This window comes from Phoca vitulina, unplaced genomic scaffold, assembly GCF_004348235.1.
Source record: "Phoca vitulina isolate PV1807 unplaced genomic scaffold, GSC_HSeal_1.0 scaffold29, whole genome shotgun sequence".
Classification (NCBI taxonomy): Eukaryota; Metazoa; Chordata; class Mammalia; order Carnivora; family Phocidae; genus Phoca; species Phoca vitulina.
The window spans coordinates 18,124,201-18,138,380 of NW_022589732.1; the positions used below are offsets into that span (position 1 = coordinate 18,124,201).

The 14,180-nt window shown below is 54.3% G+C and overlaps 1 pseudogene; it reads right to left on the minus strand.

The window, feature by feature from the left end:
* Positions 1 to 2,867: 2,867 nt before the first annotated feature.
* On the minus strand, positions 2,868 to 10,051 carry LOC116644209 (annotated as a pseudogene).
* Positions 10,052 to 14,180: the final 4,129 nt, after the last annotated feature.

The window sequence follows — 14,180 nt, forward strand, 5'->3', positions numbered from 1 at the left end:
CCTAGCCGGGATTGCTGGAAGCCAGGCTGCTGTTGGAGAATAGTAGAGCCTTGAGCGCCAGCCTGGGAGGTTGGATTCTCATGCCATCCGAGGGCCTGGATGCTTATGTTCTTCTGCAGGGCAGACTGCGTGTGAGGCCCTACGACTGGAGATGCCCTGGGCTTGGCTAGCATGGCAGCATGCCCTAATCATGCACAGCCTGGGGCCTGCAGAGACCAGGGGGGGTTGGTGCAAATGCCCCCCACCTTCCAAATTCCCAGGTGGATACCATGAGATGAATGCTAGGGTCAAGGCTTGAGCAACTAGATAAGAAAGGACATCAAAAGCAGACAACTGTTGTTCTTGACACAAAGGGCAGGGAGGGGTGTGGCCCTGCTAAGATCTCGGCCCAGTGGTCTTCCTTCGGGGGCCCAGGGATGCTGATGGCACTAGCCACAGTCCCAAATTCACAGTTATTAAGTTAAATGACCACTTCTGCAGGTGCAGGGAGGCACCAACCTGCCCTCACTTCTTAGACCTCTCTGGGAACTCAGCTTGTAGGCTTGGCTCCACTAGCCTCCCTCCCTGGCCTTCTGAGGTTGGAAGGGGTATTTCCCCCCATCTGCTGGGACGGGATAAGGCTCTCCTGTAGGGGAGGGAGGGGAGAGGTTGTTTAGGACTCCTGCCCACAGCAAGGATAACCCCTCTCAGGGGCCCAGGAGTGAGGCCCAGAGACCATAGGCAGGATCGTGGCCTGGGCGCGGGAACTGGGGTTCTAGTCCCGGCCCAGCACTGATTCACCAAGGGAGCTTGGGCCCATCGTTGTTCTCTGGGCCTCAGTTTTCCTCTCTAACAAACAGGGCAAGTAACATTTATTGCGGTAATCAAATATTTTGATATTGGATAAGAAAGAGCTTTCAAGACAAATGTTCTGTGTTTTGAGTGTTTTGGAAAATTTATAAGCAATAAAATTCTAGTCTGTCAAAACAAACTTAGTATGGAAGGGATGATTGAGGCCAGGCATCCTCCTCCCCACATCAAGGAGTCCCTGAAATAGGAGGCCTCTGATCTCACCCCATTTGTGTATTGGTTCACAGATCTTTAATTATATGATCAAGAACCGGGAACAGAGCAACCGGAAGTCAGCCATTGCCAGTTAAAGGAGTCGTCATAAATCAGGACTTAGGCCTGGCTGATGGACATAGATGCCAGGGGGGATGCTGATCCCCGTGAACCTTTCCAGGAACACACTCATCAAGCAAAGGTTCCCACTCAGGCAAGAAGGGCAACCCCTTGAAGGCCCACCTCCTCCAGGAAGGCCCCCGAATTCTCCATGTGCCACCCTCTTATGCCTCTGCATGGGAGGTGTTTGCTCGTGTATCTGTGTTCTTCCCAGACTGGATGCCTCCGGCCTGGGAACTATGTCATTGCTGTGCCCCCAGAACCTGGTACAGGGCCAGGTGGGAGTAGGTGCCCCTCAAATAGGCAGTAACTGGGACTCTTGGCCAAGCCCATGTTGTGGGGCCTCCCGCGTCAGGCACTGCAAGGATCCTGAGGATGGGTCTGGTCATTGCCCCAAGCGTGCGCCCAGGAGGAAAACCAGGAGAGGCCAACAGAGAGGAGTGGTGTGGACAGAGGGTGGGTGCACGAGGGACTCGGGGCACTTGGCCTGCACTGTGGGGACAGACAGGAGTTAGGCAGGCAGCTGGGAAGAACGGGGACATTCCAGGGGGAATGACAGACATCCCTCAGCACCTGGGGAATACAGGGTCTCGAGGAAGCATGTCCTATTCTGTCCTCTCACCAGCGGTTTGTACACATTAGCATCACCATTTTACAGGTGGGGAAATTCCGGCTTCTCCAGGTTAGGTGATTTTCTGCGGTCACGCGCAGGGCTGAGTTGGAGCTCAGGTGTGTCTAAGGCCCAGGGCCGTGCTCCTGGGCAGGCCAGGGGGACTGCAGGTCACGGGCAGAGGAGGGAATGGGCATGGTCGGTGAGCAGCGGGGACACCAGAGGGAGAAGGGACAGACCAGGGACACTGTGGGCCACACCCCACAACCAAAGACTGTTTCCCCGTCCTCGCTCACCCCAGGACTTTCAGGCCAGTGGGCCAGATCTTGCTCCCCACTGGGCAGATGAGAAGACTGAGACTCAGAAAGAGTGTGTTTTGCTGCTCTGCTGCAGATCGCTTAGGAGAGGCACTGATAGAATGGGGGTGCGTCCACCAGAATGTCAGCTCAGAGAGTGTGGAGAGGGGCCAGCTTGCTTTCCACCACACCTCTAGGGCCACAGCGTTGCCTGGCTCACAGCAAGGGCTCAGTAAACGTTTGTAGAATGCAGAATGAAGGAATGAATGAATGAGCAAAAAAAAAACCAAATGAATGAGTGTGGGAGCTGTCCAAGCATTGCACACGTGTGTGTGCATGAGTGCGTCTGCGTGTGAAGTTGGCAGTGCTGCCCTTAGATCAAGACCTAGAAGACCTTCGGGGTTCTAGGAAGGGTACGTTCTTCCCCCACAACACAGAGACCTCCAGGGAGTGAATTTGCTAAGGCCTTGTTCTGTGTTGGGCGCTGTGCCAGGCTCTGGGACACTCGTTTATCCAACAAGCGGTGGGAACCAGGCAGCAGTGTCCTAGGCCTTGGGGATGCGTCAGTGGATGAGACAGTCAAGGTCCCTGTCCTCAGGGAGAGCTTCCTTCCTAGCTGGGAAACACAGAGAATAAGTCAGAAAGCAAAACAACCCAAAAACAGGAAGGGAGAGGACTTTTGCCAATAATTGCTATGAAAACAATGAAGGAGGGTAAGAGCAGTCTGTCTGGGGGATGTTTTGGAAAGCGGGGTTAAGGGAAGGCCTCTCTTGACCAGTGCCATTTGTCTCTTTTTTCTTTTATTCACAGCGGGGGAAGGGGGGCATCAGCCCTGCAGGGAGATGGAAGTAGGGCACGCTGGGGACCAGGCTGGGGTCATTGTGGTTACCTGTCACTGCGTGTGGGGGAGGAGGGCCAAAGTCAGGGTGCTGGGCACCCACCCCAGGGGTGGGTGCTCATTGATCCCGGGAAGAGGCATGAGGTGGCCTGGGGGATGGTGAGGGGGTCCCATCTGAGCAGGGAAGTCCCGCTGAGGGGAGTCAAAGTGGTGAGGCTAGGGTGGCTGCTCCAACGGGTGCTGGGGGGGATCTTCCTGCGTGAAGCGGGGTGGGGCGCAGTTGAAGCTGTGGGGTGTGACGGCGGGCTGGGCTGCGGGTGCTGCTGGTGGGGTGGGCCGGGTGCGCGGAAGGGCGGCTCGCGCTGGCCTCTGCCTCACGGCAGCTGCTCGGGCCGGCTGTTCCGGCTGGCATCGGGCTGGCTCTTCCAGGGTGCATCACGCTGACCATCCCGGCCAGGGCCCTCGCGCTGCTCGCCCCACGGGTACCTCGTGGCTATTGTTCCCGGGTGGGCAGTGGGGTGGCCTGCCCCGATGGTATGGGTAGGGGCCCTGCTCAGGAGGCTGCTGTTGGCACCAGGGAGCAACGGGGTGAGGCTGGTCACAGCATGGGGGCTTGTTAGGTGGCATCTGATTGTGGGGGCCGGGGTCCCGGGTGGCCGGCAGTGGCGGGATCCTGGTCTGGTCCAGAGATGCCATACTCAGAGGAGCCAGGCATTTGGATGGGTGGTTGGTGGGATGATGTGTGGGTGTGGGGGTTGGAGGCAGGGCTGCTGGTGGTGGGATGGCCTTGACTTTGGCTTCCATTTGCAGCATTTGGATTTGCGCCCCCGCTCCCTGCCAACTGCTGCTGCTGCTGGGCCTGGCTATCAACAGACTCCTTGTGCTGTGTCTTGAGGGTCTGGATCTGCTGCTGGAAGGCCAGCGGCACTGGCTGGACCACCGAGGAGGACTCGCTGATGAGCGTCCCCTGGTGCTGGCCGAGCCCCAGGGCTGGGCTCTGGAGCTGCTGGATGATGGAGCCGTCAATGTTCCAGAGCTGTAGGAGCTGTGCCATCTTTAGCTGCTTGTTCTCCTCCACAGCCAAGAAGCTGGTGCAGTAGATGGGCACCAGGCCTTTTTGCAGGGTGCCCAGCAGCTCCCTGGCCTGTTTGCACTGGCCGGGAGGGAGAGACTTCCGCACGTCAGGGGTGCAGCGCGTCATTGATCAGGAAGATGAGGTGCAGTCACAGCTCGAAGTGCACCCCGTCAGCTGGGATGTGGTTCTGGAGGTGGCCCACCATCAGTTCACAGTGTGCAGAGGGACTTGGCGTTTCTACACATCCCGTTCTGCCCGGCCCAGAGGGCGTCTCTGGTGTTTGTGATGGGCTGCAGCAGGCGGTCAAACCCACTCACGTGCAGCTGGGTCTCCTCCCGGAGCTTCTGCATCTGCTGCTCCACCACATGGGCCACAGCCACGTGACAGGCACCATTCGAACTGAGTCCTGCTTGGTGCAAATGGACCAGATCAGAAAGATCTGGAGGAAGTTTATTTCAGGTAGAACACCTGCAAAGGCCCTGAGGCAAGCAGGGGCTTACATTCTGGAGGGACAGAAGGAAGCTGCTATGGCTGGAGCCCCAGTGAGCAATCAAGTGGCGGGGAGAGAAGGTGGATGGTAGGTGGGACCCATCATGTAGGGCTGTGTGTGGTCAGAGCTTTTGTAAATGCTACAGGAGAGTTTTGGGTCGGCTAGTCACAACATTTGCATGTTGAAGTGTTGAAAATGTAAGAAGATCCATTCATAAATGATGTAAGTGTGCTGAATGCTAAGAAGGAGAAGTAAAGGATGTCATGGTAGTGATTGGGGGGGACTTGGCTCTGTCAGACGAGGTGACATTGAGTTGAGATCTTCAGGCAACTAGGCAGAGACACAGGGGTGCATCATTCCTGCTGGAAGTGGGACAGTGTGGCCGAAACCCACCCAGAAGGGATGCATCCTGTGAGTAAGGTGGGCAGGATGGTCAGAGGGCAGATCGGGCAGGGCCGCCTGAACACGACGAGGAGACTTATTGGTCCTGGGGGGCCTCTGAGGGCCAAGGGGAGGAGTGACGGGGTCAGCAGGGCTCTTTAGAGGGACTGCTCTGGCTCTGTTGGGAACCCCCAGGAGGGGTGGTTGTGGCAGCAGGGTCCCAGCAGAGGGCCCTGGGAGGGTGGGCGACAGGCAGAGAGGATCACTGTGGACAGATCCAACAGCTTCCTGGGATCCAGTTGGATCTGCAGGTGGGATTGGTCTTGCGACCTTCCTAAGGAGAAAGGGGACACTCTGGAAGAGGGAAGGAGACCTGTAGCAGGTTTAAAGTTGTCCTGTCACAAAAGATAGGTCTACCTGGAACCACAGATTGTGATCATATTTGGAATAAGGGTCTTTATAGATGTGGTTAAGATACGGGTCTCAAGGTGAGATCGTTCTGAATTAGACTGGCCCTGAGTCCAATGACAAGTGTCCTCATAAGGGGCGCCTGGGTGGCTCAGCCGTTAAGCGTCTGCCTTCGGCTCAGGTCATGATCCCAGGGTCCTGGGATCGAGCCCCACATCGGGCTGCCTGCTCGGCGGGAAGCCTGCTTCTCCCTCTCCCACTCCCCCTGCTGTGTTCCCTCTCTCGCTGTGTTTCTCTCTCTGTCAAATAAATAAATAAAATCTTAAAAAAAAAAAAAAAAACAAGTGTCCTCATAAAAGACAGAATGACCCAGAAACCTGCCATGTGAAGACAGAGGCAGAGATTGGAGGGATGCAGCCACGAGCCAAGGAATGCCGGGAGCTGCTGGAATCTGGAAGAGGTGAGGCCGAGTCACCATCTAGAGACTTCGGAGGGAGCTTGGCCCTGCTGATATGTTGGTTTCGGACTTCTGGCCTCCAGAACTGTGGGAGAATGCATTTCTGCTGTGTTAAAAGCCACCCAGTTTGTGGTCATTTGCTGCGGCAGCCCCAGGAAACTAATACAGTGCCCCCGAGGAAGCCCAGCTGATGTTGCTGCCGTGGTTACAACCCACGGTGTGGATGCCTTTGAGGAGCTGTGCTCTGTTCCCATTTGGCTGCGCTCCCCCCCCCCCCCCCCCCACCTATATTAGAATAAGATTGAATTTTCTAGCTTGGGTTACTAAGCTTTCAGATCTGGAAACTGTGGCCATTAATCAGCTGTCACGGGATGTCGTAAACAAGGGGCTTTAAAAAACATGTTTGCTTTTTAGGCTGATAATACTTGGAGGTGAAGCCGGGAGAGTTATACATAATGCATGCATTTTAATGGGCCGCGTACTACAGCCCTCTTTAGTCGGAATGATTCGTTTTAATGTTCAAAATAAATATCAGAGACAATTTGCCAACAAAGCTGATTTTCTCCGCCCGCCATTAACTTAATCTTTATACCTCAGCCTAATGACAGAGGGGCTGGGGGGCGGGAGGGAGCTTTGTATTACAAGTAAGTGGGGAGAAACAGTCAGTGTGGTCACGAGCCACGGGGTGGCTGACTGCATGTCCCAGTTTGCTCAGGACAGTCCTGCTTTGTGCCCAGTGTCCCAGAGTCATTATTCTGAATTTGGATGAAGAGGCATTGCCAATATCCATCTATTTTTGACCTACAAGATAGCAATTTCATATGGTTAAATCTAAACATAGATTCCCAGTTTGTATGGTAAATGATGTTGCATGCTAAATATGCCCTTTACTCTATAGGTGGGGAAATTGAGGCCCGTAGAAGTCACACCCCCAGCACCCCGTGCTCCTGTTTCCAGCCCCGGCATTTTCCTTTCAGAATGTGTCTGATGCTACCCACCTCCTCTCAGCCTCAGCTTGTCTAACTCCTGCCTTCCCTCGTGCCTTCAGCCCCAAGAGCTTCTGGGTGCCCCTTAGAAAGGCAAACCTCAGGGGCACACCTTGTTCCTGTCCCCTGCTTCCTGGCATGATGACTCCTGAGGAAGGGTCGGCAAACCCATCCATCGCCCACCCTGGCCATGGCACCACCGTATCCCCCCATCAGTCTTAATCACCCATAGCATGTGCACGGAAATTAGGAATACATACTGAGCACTCATCAGTCTTACTGACTGATAATATAATTGGAGTAAGGTATGATCCCTGCCTTCTTGAAGCTTACTGAAGGTAGGATGGGAGATAGGGTGACTGTCCCTCAACATACAGTGGCTGATTCTTTCAGTTCACTTATTCATGTCCCTGTGCCGTTGCTGGGGGTGGTGGAGGAATTCAACAAGGCAGGAGGTCTGAGCACGAGCAAGGCAGGTCAGGGTGTGGGCTTTGCTGAACAAAGCTGATTTTAAACCCAAAAGTTACCTTGCAAAACAGGGAAGAGTTGCCTCCCTCTGCAGCCCCCAGGGGGGACACATATCTACTTGATGGGGGGGGGGGTGCCCGTGTTGGGGCAGGCAGGAATGGTTGCCAGAGGGCCCTGCTCTGGGAGCTACTGCAGCTAGGGATGCAGAGGGCAGGAAGCCTGGGCCTTGCCCTGCCCACCTGCCCAGAGTGAGGCCAGGGCCTTGCATGTCTTACTGGAGAGGCAGGTCCCTCTTCCAGGCTGAGCTGTAGAAGAAAGAAGACAAACTTCAAACTCATTCATTCTTTTCTTTATTCACTTAAGAAATATGAAGTCCTCAAGGGCCAGGTATTCTGCTCAGCATCAGGGCAAATTCACCTAAAAATCCAGGTTTCTGGCTTTCTGGAAAAATCATAAGCCCTGGCTCACAGCCCGGTGTTCTGGCCACCCTCCCTAGCATCACCTTCGCCTAGCCCAAGTCCCTCCTCTGTGCAGCCTGCCTGGCCCCTGCAGGCTCTTGACTTTGAGAATTCTGGTTAGTTTCTGCTCCCTGTACCCAAACAGAGCATACAATAGGTGCCAACGAAATTCTTACTGTTCGTTAAATGAAACAGACTCTAGATAGTTTTGCTTAAAAAATCCTGTTCTTCCATCAACATTTCCACAACTTGGTCCAAGTCTCCCCCCTGCCAAGGGAGCCCACATTGGGGAGGGACCCTGATGGACCAACACCCGCTTCAGGTATGCTAGGAGAAGTGGGTGCAAGGCACTGTGGGCATTACCCCTTTGGTGAAAGTGCAAACTTGCCCGACCCTGTGGAGGGCGATGGGGCCGCATCTATCGACATTTGAAAAGCCCATGCCCTTTGGTCCAGCTGTCCCAGGGCCACATTCCACAGATGTGCTTGCAAAAGTGTACTGAGCTAGAGATAGGACGCGAGCTCGAGTTAACACAGAGATGTTTGTAGCAGCAACTAGGAGCAACCAACACGTCCATCAGGGGGCTGAGGCTAGAAGACGCGGTGCTGCCGTGCCCAGTGGCTGCAGGAGAGAATGCGGGAGCTGTTTTTGTGCTGATATGGAGAGATTCAGAGATGCACTTTCAGCAAAATAAAGCAAGGAGCAGAGCAGTGTATATATGAACACATTTGGGTGTAAAAAAAGGACAGTCGAAAGCATGGCCTTTGGCACAGCCCACTGAGTGTGAGTTTCTGCTCTGCTGCTAGGCAGCTGTGTGACTTGGGGAAGTCGCTTAACCTCTCTGGGTTTAATTACCTCAGCTGTCAAATGGAGCTAATAATAGCACCTGATCATCGGGTTGTTGTGAGGATTCACTGGGTTAACACATAAAGCATGAACAGGACTGGGCCCAGAGTAAGTCCTCATTAGCTATTAGTATTATGCTTATATATATATATATATATATACACACACACACACACATATATATATATTTTTTTTTCCTGGAAGAACACACAAAATGTTAGCAGAGGCTAGTTTGGGTATTAAGGGGGGTCTGTGTGGGAGGTAAGACTTCCTTTTTATTTTCTACCTTTATGAAAAGTTCAAAATTTTTATCAGAGGCATTTTTACTTTTATTTAAAAATCAGTTAAATACACACACACACACACACACACATCCTACAGAGGAGGAAGCTATTTCTGTCTGAAGTAAAGTAGGAGCTGGGAGAGTTAACTGAAGAGGTTTTAAAGGATCATCCAGACAAAGAAGAGAGACAGGGATGATAATTCTGGGTGGAAGAACCAGTGTGTGCAAATGTCCTGAGGCAGGAAAGCTGATAGGGAGGCTGTGGGGTCAGGTTTTAGAGACACAGAGGAGCAGAGGATCCTTAAAAGTGCTTATGGTGGGCGCAGACCTCATGCACTCAGACTCATGCATGTTCTCGGTGATAAAGAATAGATGATATATTTTTAAGTGAATATGAGATCGCAACATTTCCATTTCCCAGATCCAAGGCACAGAGAAGTGAAGTGACTTGCCCAAGATCACACATCCAGTTAGGGGCACGGAGATCTCTTAACTCCTGGCATATTCTTTTTCTGCTACATGGTACAGGCTTCATCAGTTACACCAGAGAGTGTCTCAGGATAAGCTTTGGGAAACTGAGGCTTGGAGGACAGATGACTTGTTAATTTCTTTATCGTCGGCCTTCCCACTGGGCCATTGTGGACTAGGGCACGCCTCAGTGCTCAGTACAGTTTCTGGTACATGGAAGGTATGCAGTAAGTGTTAGTTGAATGCATGAATAAATAAGGTCACATGGGAAGCTAGGGAACCCAGGTCTCTGGACCACCAAGCTGGGCTCCACCCATCCCACCAGGAAACCGAGACTCTTGGCGCCAGGATGGAGCCCGAGTGTTGTTGGTTGAATTGTTTCCCTTCACCTCCTCCAAAAAGGGAGATATGTTGCAATCCTGACCCCCTGGTACCTGGCAATGTGGAAATCAGGGTCTATGGAGATGTATGCAGATTAAGATGAAGTCCTCCTGGATCCGAGGAGGCCATAGTGGGCCAGGAGGGGCTGTAAATCTGATGCCCGGTGTGGTTATAAGGAGAGAGAGAGTTGAAGACACGGGGGGTGCACAGGGATGAATCCCATATAGAGGCAGAGGCAGATGTTGTGGTTATGCTGCCGGAAGCCCAGGGAGCCCTGGGGACTGGTGGACACGACCAGATGCCAGAGGAAGCCAAGGTTCTTCCTTAGAGCCTTGGAGGGAACAAAGCCCCGCTGACACCTTAATTTCAGACTTCTGGCCCCAGAACTCTACGAGAGAATACATTTCTGTTGTTTTAACTCACCCGGTTTGTGATCGTCCCGCATGCTGGGACTACTATCGGCATTGCGCCGGTACAGAATAAAGTCCGAGAGCGGGGCCTGGGTCCTGTGGTCTGGGCTGCCCTCCGTGAGTGACTGAATGAGGTGATCTGGCCCAGCCCTTTCACGAAGACCAAAGGATGCAGGCGCTTGGACTAGGCTGCACAGCTGCTGGGCCCGGGGCCAGCAAGGATCAGAGCCTCAGAAGATGTTAGCTGGATGAATGACCTAGTTGCCCTGCCCGACACGGGGCTCTGGGCCAGCCTGCCTCTGTGGGACCCCTTCCTCCCCGACCAGACCAAGTGGTGCTGACAGGGGTGGAGCGTCTGGAGAGACATGCAGCAGCTCGCTTTTGCGGGGATGGGTCATCTTTGCAAACCTCTGGCGGAGCTGGTTGCAGGCTCCTCCCCGGTCAGATGGGGCAAGTCATCCAGCCTCCCTCTCGCCCAGGTGAGGACTAAATGACATCATGCACGGCAAGTCCCTGGCACGGTGCCTAGCATGTACATGTTCCAGAAGTGCGGCCATTGCTTTTTCCCCTTTCCAGTGTCATTGCCCTCATCCTGGGGCCAGGAGCTCCAGAAGTAAAGTATTTCGTACAGCTATAGCATCTCACCCCCCAGTGCGTGCACATGCTGTCTCTGGCCCGTGCTGCCCACCTGCAGCCCCTGCGGGTTGGACCCACCTGCCTGCCCTTCAAGGCTCGGCCTCACGGCCTGCCCTGCTTCTCAGAATCCCCTTGGATAGAATGCTCTTTCCTCTGGGTGTCCCTGCGGGCCTGGTGCCCCGTGGTGCCGGCCCGCCCTCCCCTGGGTCCCATCTGCTCTTCGCCCCCGCTCTGTCGGGGCCTTACCCTCTCTCTCTGTGCGCCCTGTCCAGCACAGGTGCTCCTGTCTCTCCCCGGCTTGGGTCCCCAACAGCACTGAGTGCCTGGACCAGACCCTTTACCTCCCCAGCCCCAGGAGGTGGTCGGCCCCATTCTTCAGGGCCAGGGAACTGAGATCAAGAGGGTGAAAATGCTGGGTTCAATGCCCAGCTCTGGCACTCCCCACCTCTGGGGCCTGGGGCAAGTGACCTCCCGTCTCCGAGCCTCAGTGTCCTCTTCTGTGCAATGGGGATGGTGCCAGGGGCATCTGCCTGGCAGGGCTGTGGGGGTCAGGTGCATTGCTGTCTGAAGGCAGCTTCTCAGGCCTTCGAGTCAGCTGCTGCTATTGTTGGACTCTGGGTGCTGTGATTACTGACTCCCCCAGGGCCACACAGCCCAGAGAAGTGGGGCCTCCTGGCTGGAATGGGTTGCCTGATGCCCGTGTCCAGCCAGTTTGCCTCTGAGGGTCTCCCCCCACCTCTGAGGCAGGCCCAGTAGCCAGTTTACAAATGGGTCATGTGCTGGGATTTCCCCGAGGGGAAAGGAGAGCCCAGTGGGAGTCGGCAGTGCCCTTCCGGCCCCTGGGGGTGGCTGTGGAGAAGGGGGGCAGGCGAGTGGGGGGCGATGTTGGGACGCCAGAGCCTCCTGTTTCCCTGAGGGACCTTAAGATCGTGCCTTGCTTCTGCCCTGCTTCCCTGTGTCTCACTAGGCAGATGTGGTCCCGGGGGATCTTGAGGGACTAGCCGGCCCCTTGAATTGCCTTCCCTCAGGGGAGCTCCTGGGAGCGAGTCCAACGGGTGGAGGGTGGAGTGGTCCCTCTGCTCTCTCCACAGCCCTCTCTCTACTTTCTGCAAGGTGATGCCTGGCTGGGGAAGAGCATAGCTCAAGTCACAGGATGTGGGGCCGCTGGGAGAGCCTCTGACCCACCCTCCCCCACCCCCAACAGCTTGCTGTGTGACCTCAGGCGTAGCACCTCACCCCTCTGAACTTCAGTCTCCTTTTTCAGAAATAAGGGGCTTCGGACTCCAGCTCCAAGAAACTATGAAAATTCTCTTCCTCTTGATCAGGAAAGCAAAATGGAGTCTTTCATTCAAAGTTGTTGTTACTGTTACGTATGTGTTTGCCACCCTCCCTCCTTTGCTCAGGGAGGGCTCGCTTCAGGTATGCCTTCTTCCTCCAGGAAGCCTTCCTTGACCACCCTTCCTGGCTGGGTCGAGGCCTCTCCTCTGGGTACCCATAACCTTGGGCTTCCCTCTATCAAAACATTCATCTCTCTGTGGTGCAACCCTGTTTTGCCCCGATTGGGAGCATCCTGGGGGCCAGCGTTGGATGTCCTACATCTTGGAATTTCCATCCCTAGCCCAGACCCTGGTCTGAGAAGACCTCACTCAATATTAGTTGAACTGCCTTGCCATTAGAGAACGGGAGGAGGTTCTGGAGTTTTGGATCAGGGCATTTGCCTGGGGGGTGGGGGCATGGAAGACCCTGCTTTCTGGGTGTGTGAGGCCCCTCCTTGAAGAACCTTTAAATGACAGAGCTGGATGGGTGTCCAGGAGCAGAGGGACGAGCTGCTCCCCCTCTGAGAGAGGAGATACTGAACTTGCATTTCCAGCCTGACCGTGTCTGTGCGTCTTGCCGGAGGCCTCGGGAGGCCCTGCTGCGTCCTGCTGTGTGCTCGGGGCCTGCGGGAGCACGGCTGGCGCGGCGGGGTCAGCCGGCACGTCCTCCCTGGTCCTCCCTTTCATTCCCGCCTCTGTGAACACGCTGCCCTGCGCCCTTGGCCCTCCGCGCTCGCTCCGCGCTCGAAGCTTCACAGAAGCAGCTCAGCAGGAGCAGAAGCTGCTCTGACCCCTCTAGTCTCTTAAACTCTTGTAAAGGAGAAATACTAGGACGGGAGTGTCTTCTGTCAGATTTACATTTTTTTTTAATGCCAACTACTGCTCCATGGGTTTCAAAATGCGAAACCCGGGCTCCACAGCGAGGGTCAAGCGCAGGGAGCGACTCCAGTGCCCACTTCTTTCCCCACTCCCTGCTCTGGGCCGAGGGCCACTGTCTGCCCAGCTGCCCAGGGATACGAGCCACCAGGCCCGCCTGAGGGGAGGCTCCCGTCCCCTCTCCCCACCTTCTCTGGGTCCCCCATGGTCCTTGTCCTACACCATGCACACTCCTGCCTTTGGATCCTGGGGGTCCTGCCTCCTGCTTAGCATCTCTCTCCTCTCCTAACTCCTGACAGTGTCCCTACCCACATCCTAGCTGGGGGTGTTTCTTCGCCCCACCCTTAGAGGCCATCTGTGGAGCCCCAAGTCGGGCAAATACAAAGGCTTGGAACCTAATGGATCTGAGTATAAAGTTTAGCTTTCTAGCTGTTAGCTTTTGGAAATTGGTAACTCACTAACCCTCCCTGGGCCACAGGTTCCCCATCTGGAATGTAGGGATAGAAGCATCCACCTCAGAGAGTGGCTGGGGGAAGGGGGCGATTAGCATGTGTGACTTGCTCTGTGGTGAGCCCAAGGGCAGTTCTGCTCCAAGCCTGGCCTGGGACCAGCACCATCCTCACACTATTGATTACAGAAATTGAGAGGAAGAGTTGGAAACTTGTTCAGCAACATAGCATTACCATGACATTTTAGCTTGTTTTATAAAAGTATCTTTAACAAAAAGTATCTTTAACAGATTAGAAAATGAATTGATTGGAAATGAAAAATGTGGTGTTTTCACACTGAGTTTGAGAAGCTTTGTCTCAGCATGGAAGAAATCTCAAGAAACAGTGTCTATTTTCATTTATTTGTCCATCCATCTGTCCATCCATTCATCCTTCGATCCATCCATCCTTCTATGCATGCATGCATGCATCCATCCGTCCATCCATCCATCCACCCACCCAACCATCCATCCATCCAACCATCCATCCAACTATCCAATCATCCATCTAATCATCGATCGATCGATGGATCCATCCATCCATCCATCCATCCATCCATCCATCCATCATGAATTAAGCCCTCACTATGATGATCAGAAGAGGTAAATTGGCTCCTGGCTATGACTCCTCATTTACTGAGTTGCTTTAGGCCAAGAGAGAGAGGTGGATATGTCCCCTGAATTCCCTCAGGGGGTGGGCAGAAGCAAGTTTGCTTAACAAAGCTCAGGTAATTAGACCCACATTACATTTTATTTGGGGGTGGGCCAAGAGAAGCCCCCACCCCCATTCCCATCACTTGGCCTGGCTTGGCATTTGTCTTCTTTCGTGATAGGAAAACCTGGGCAGGA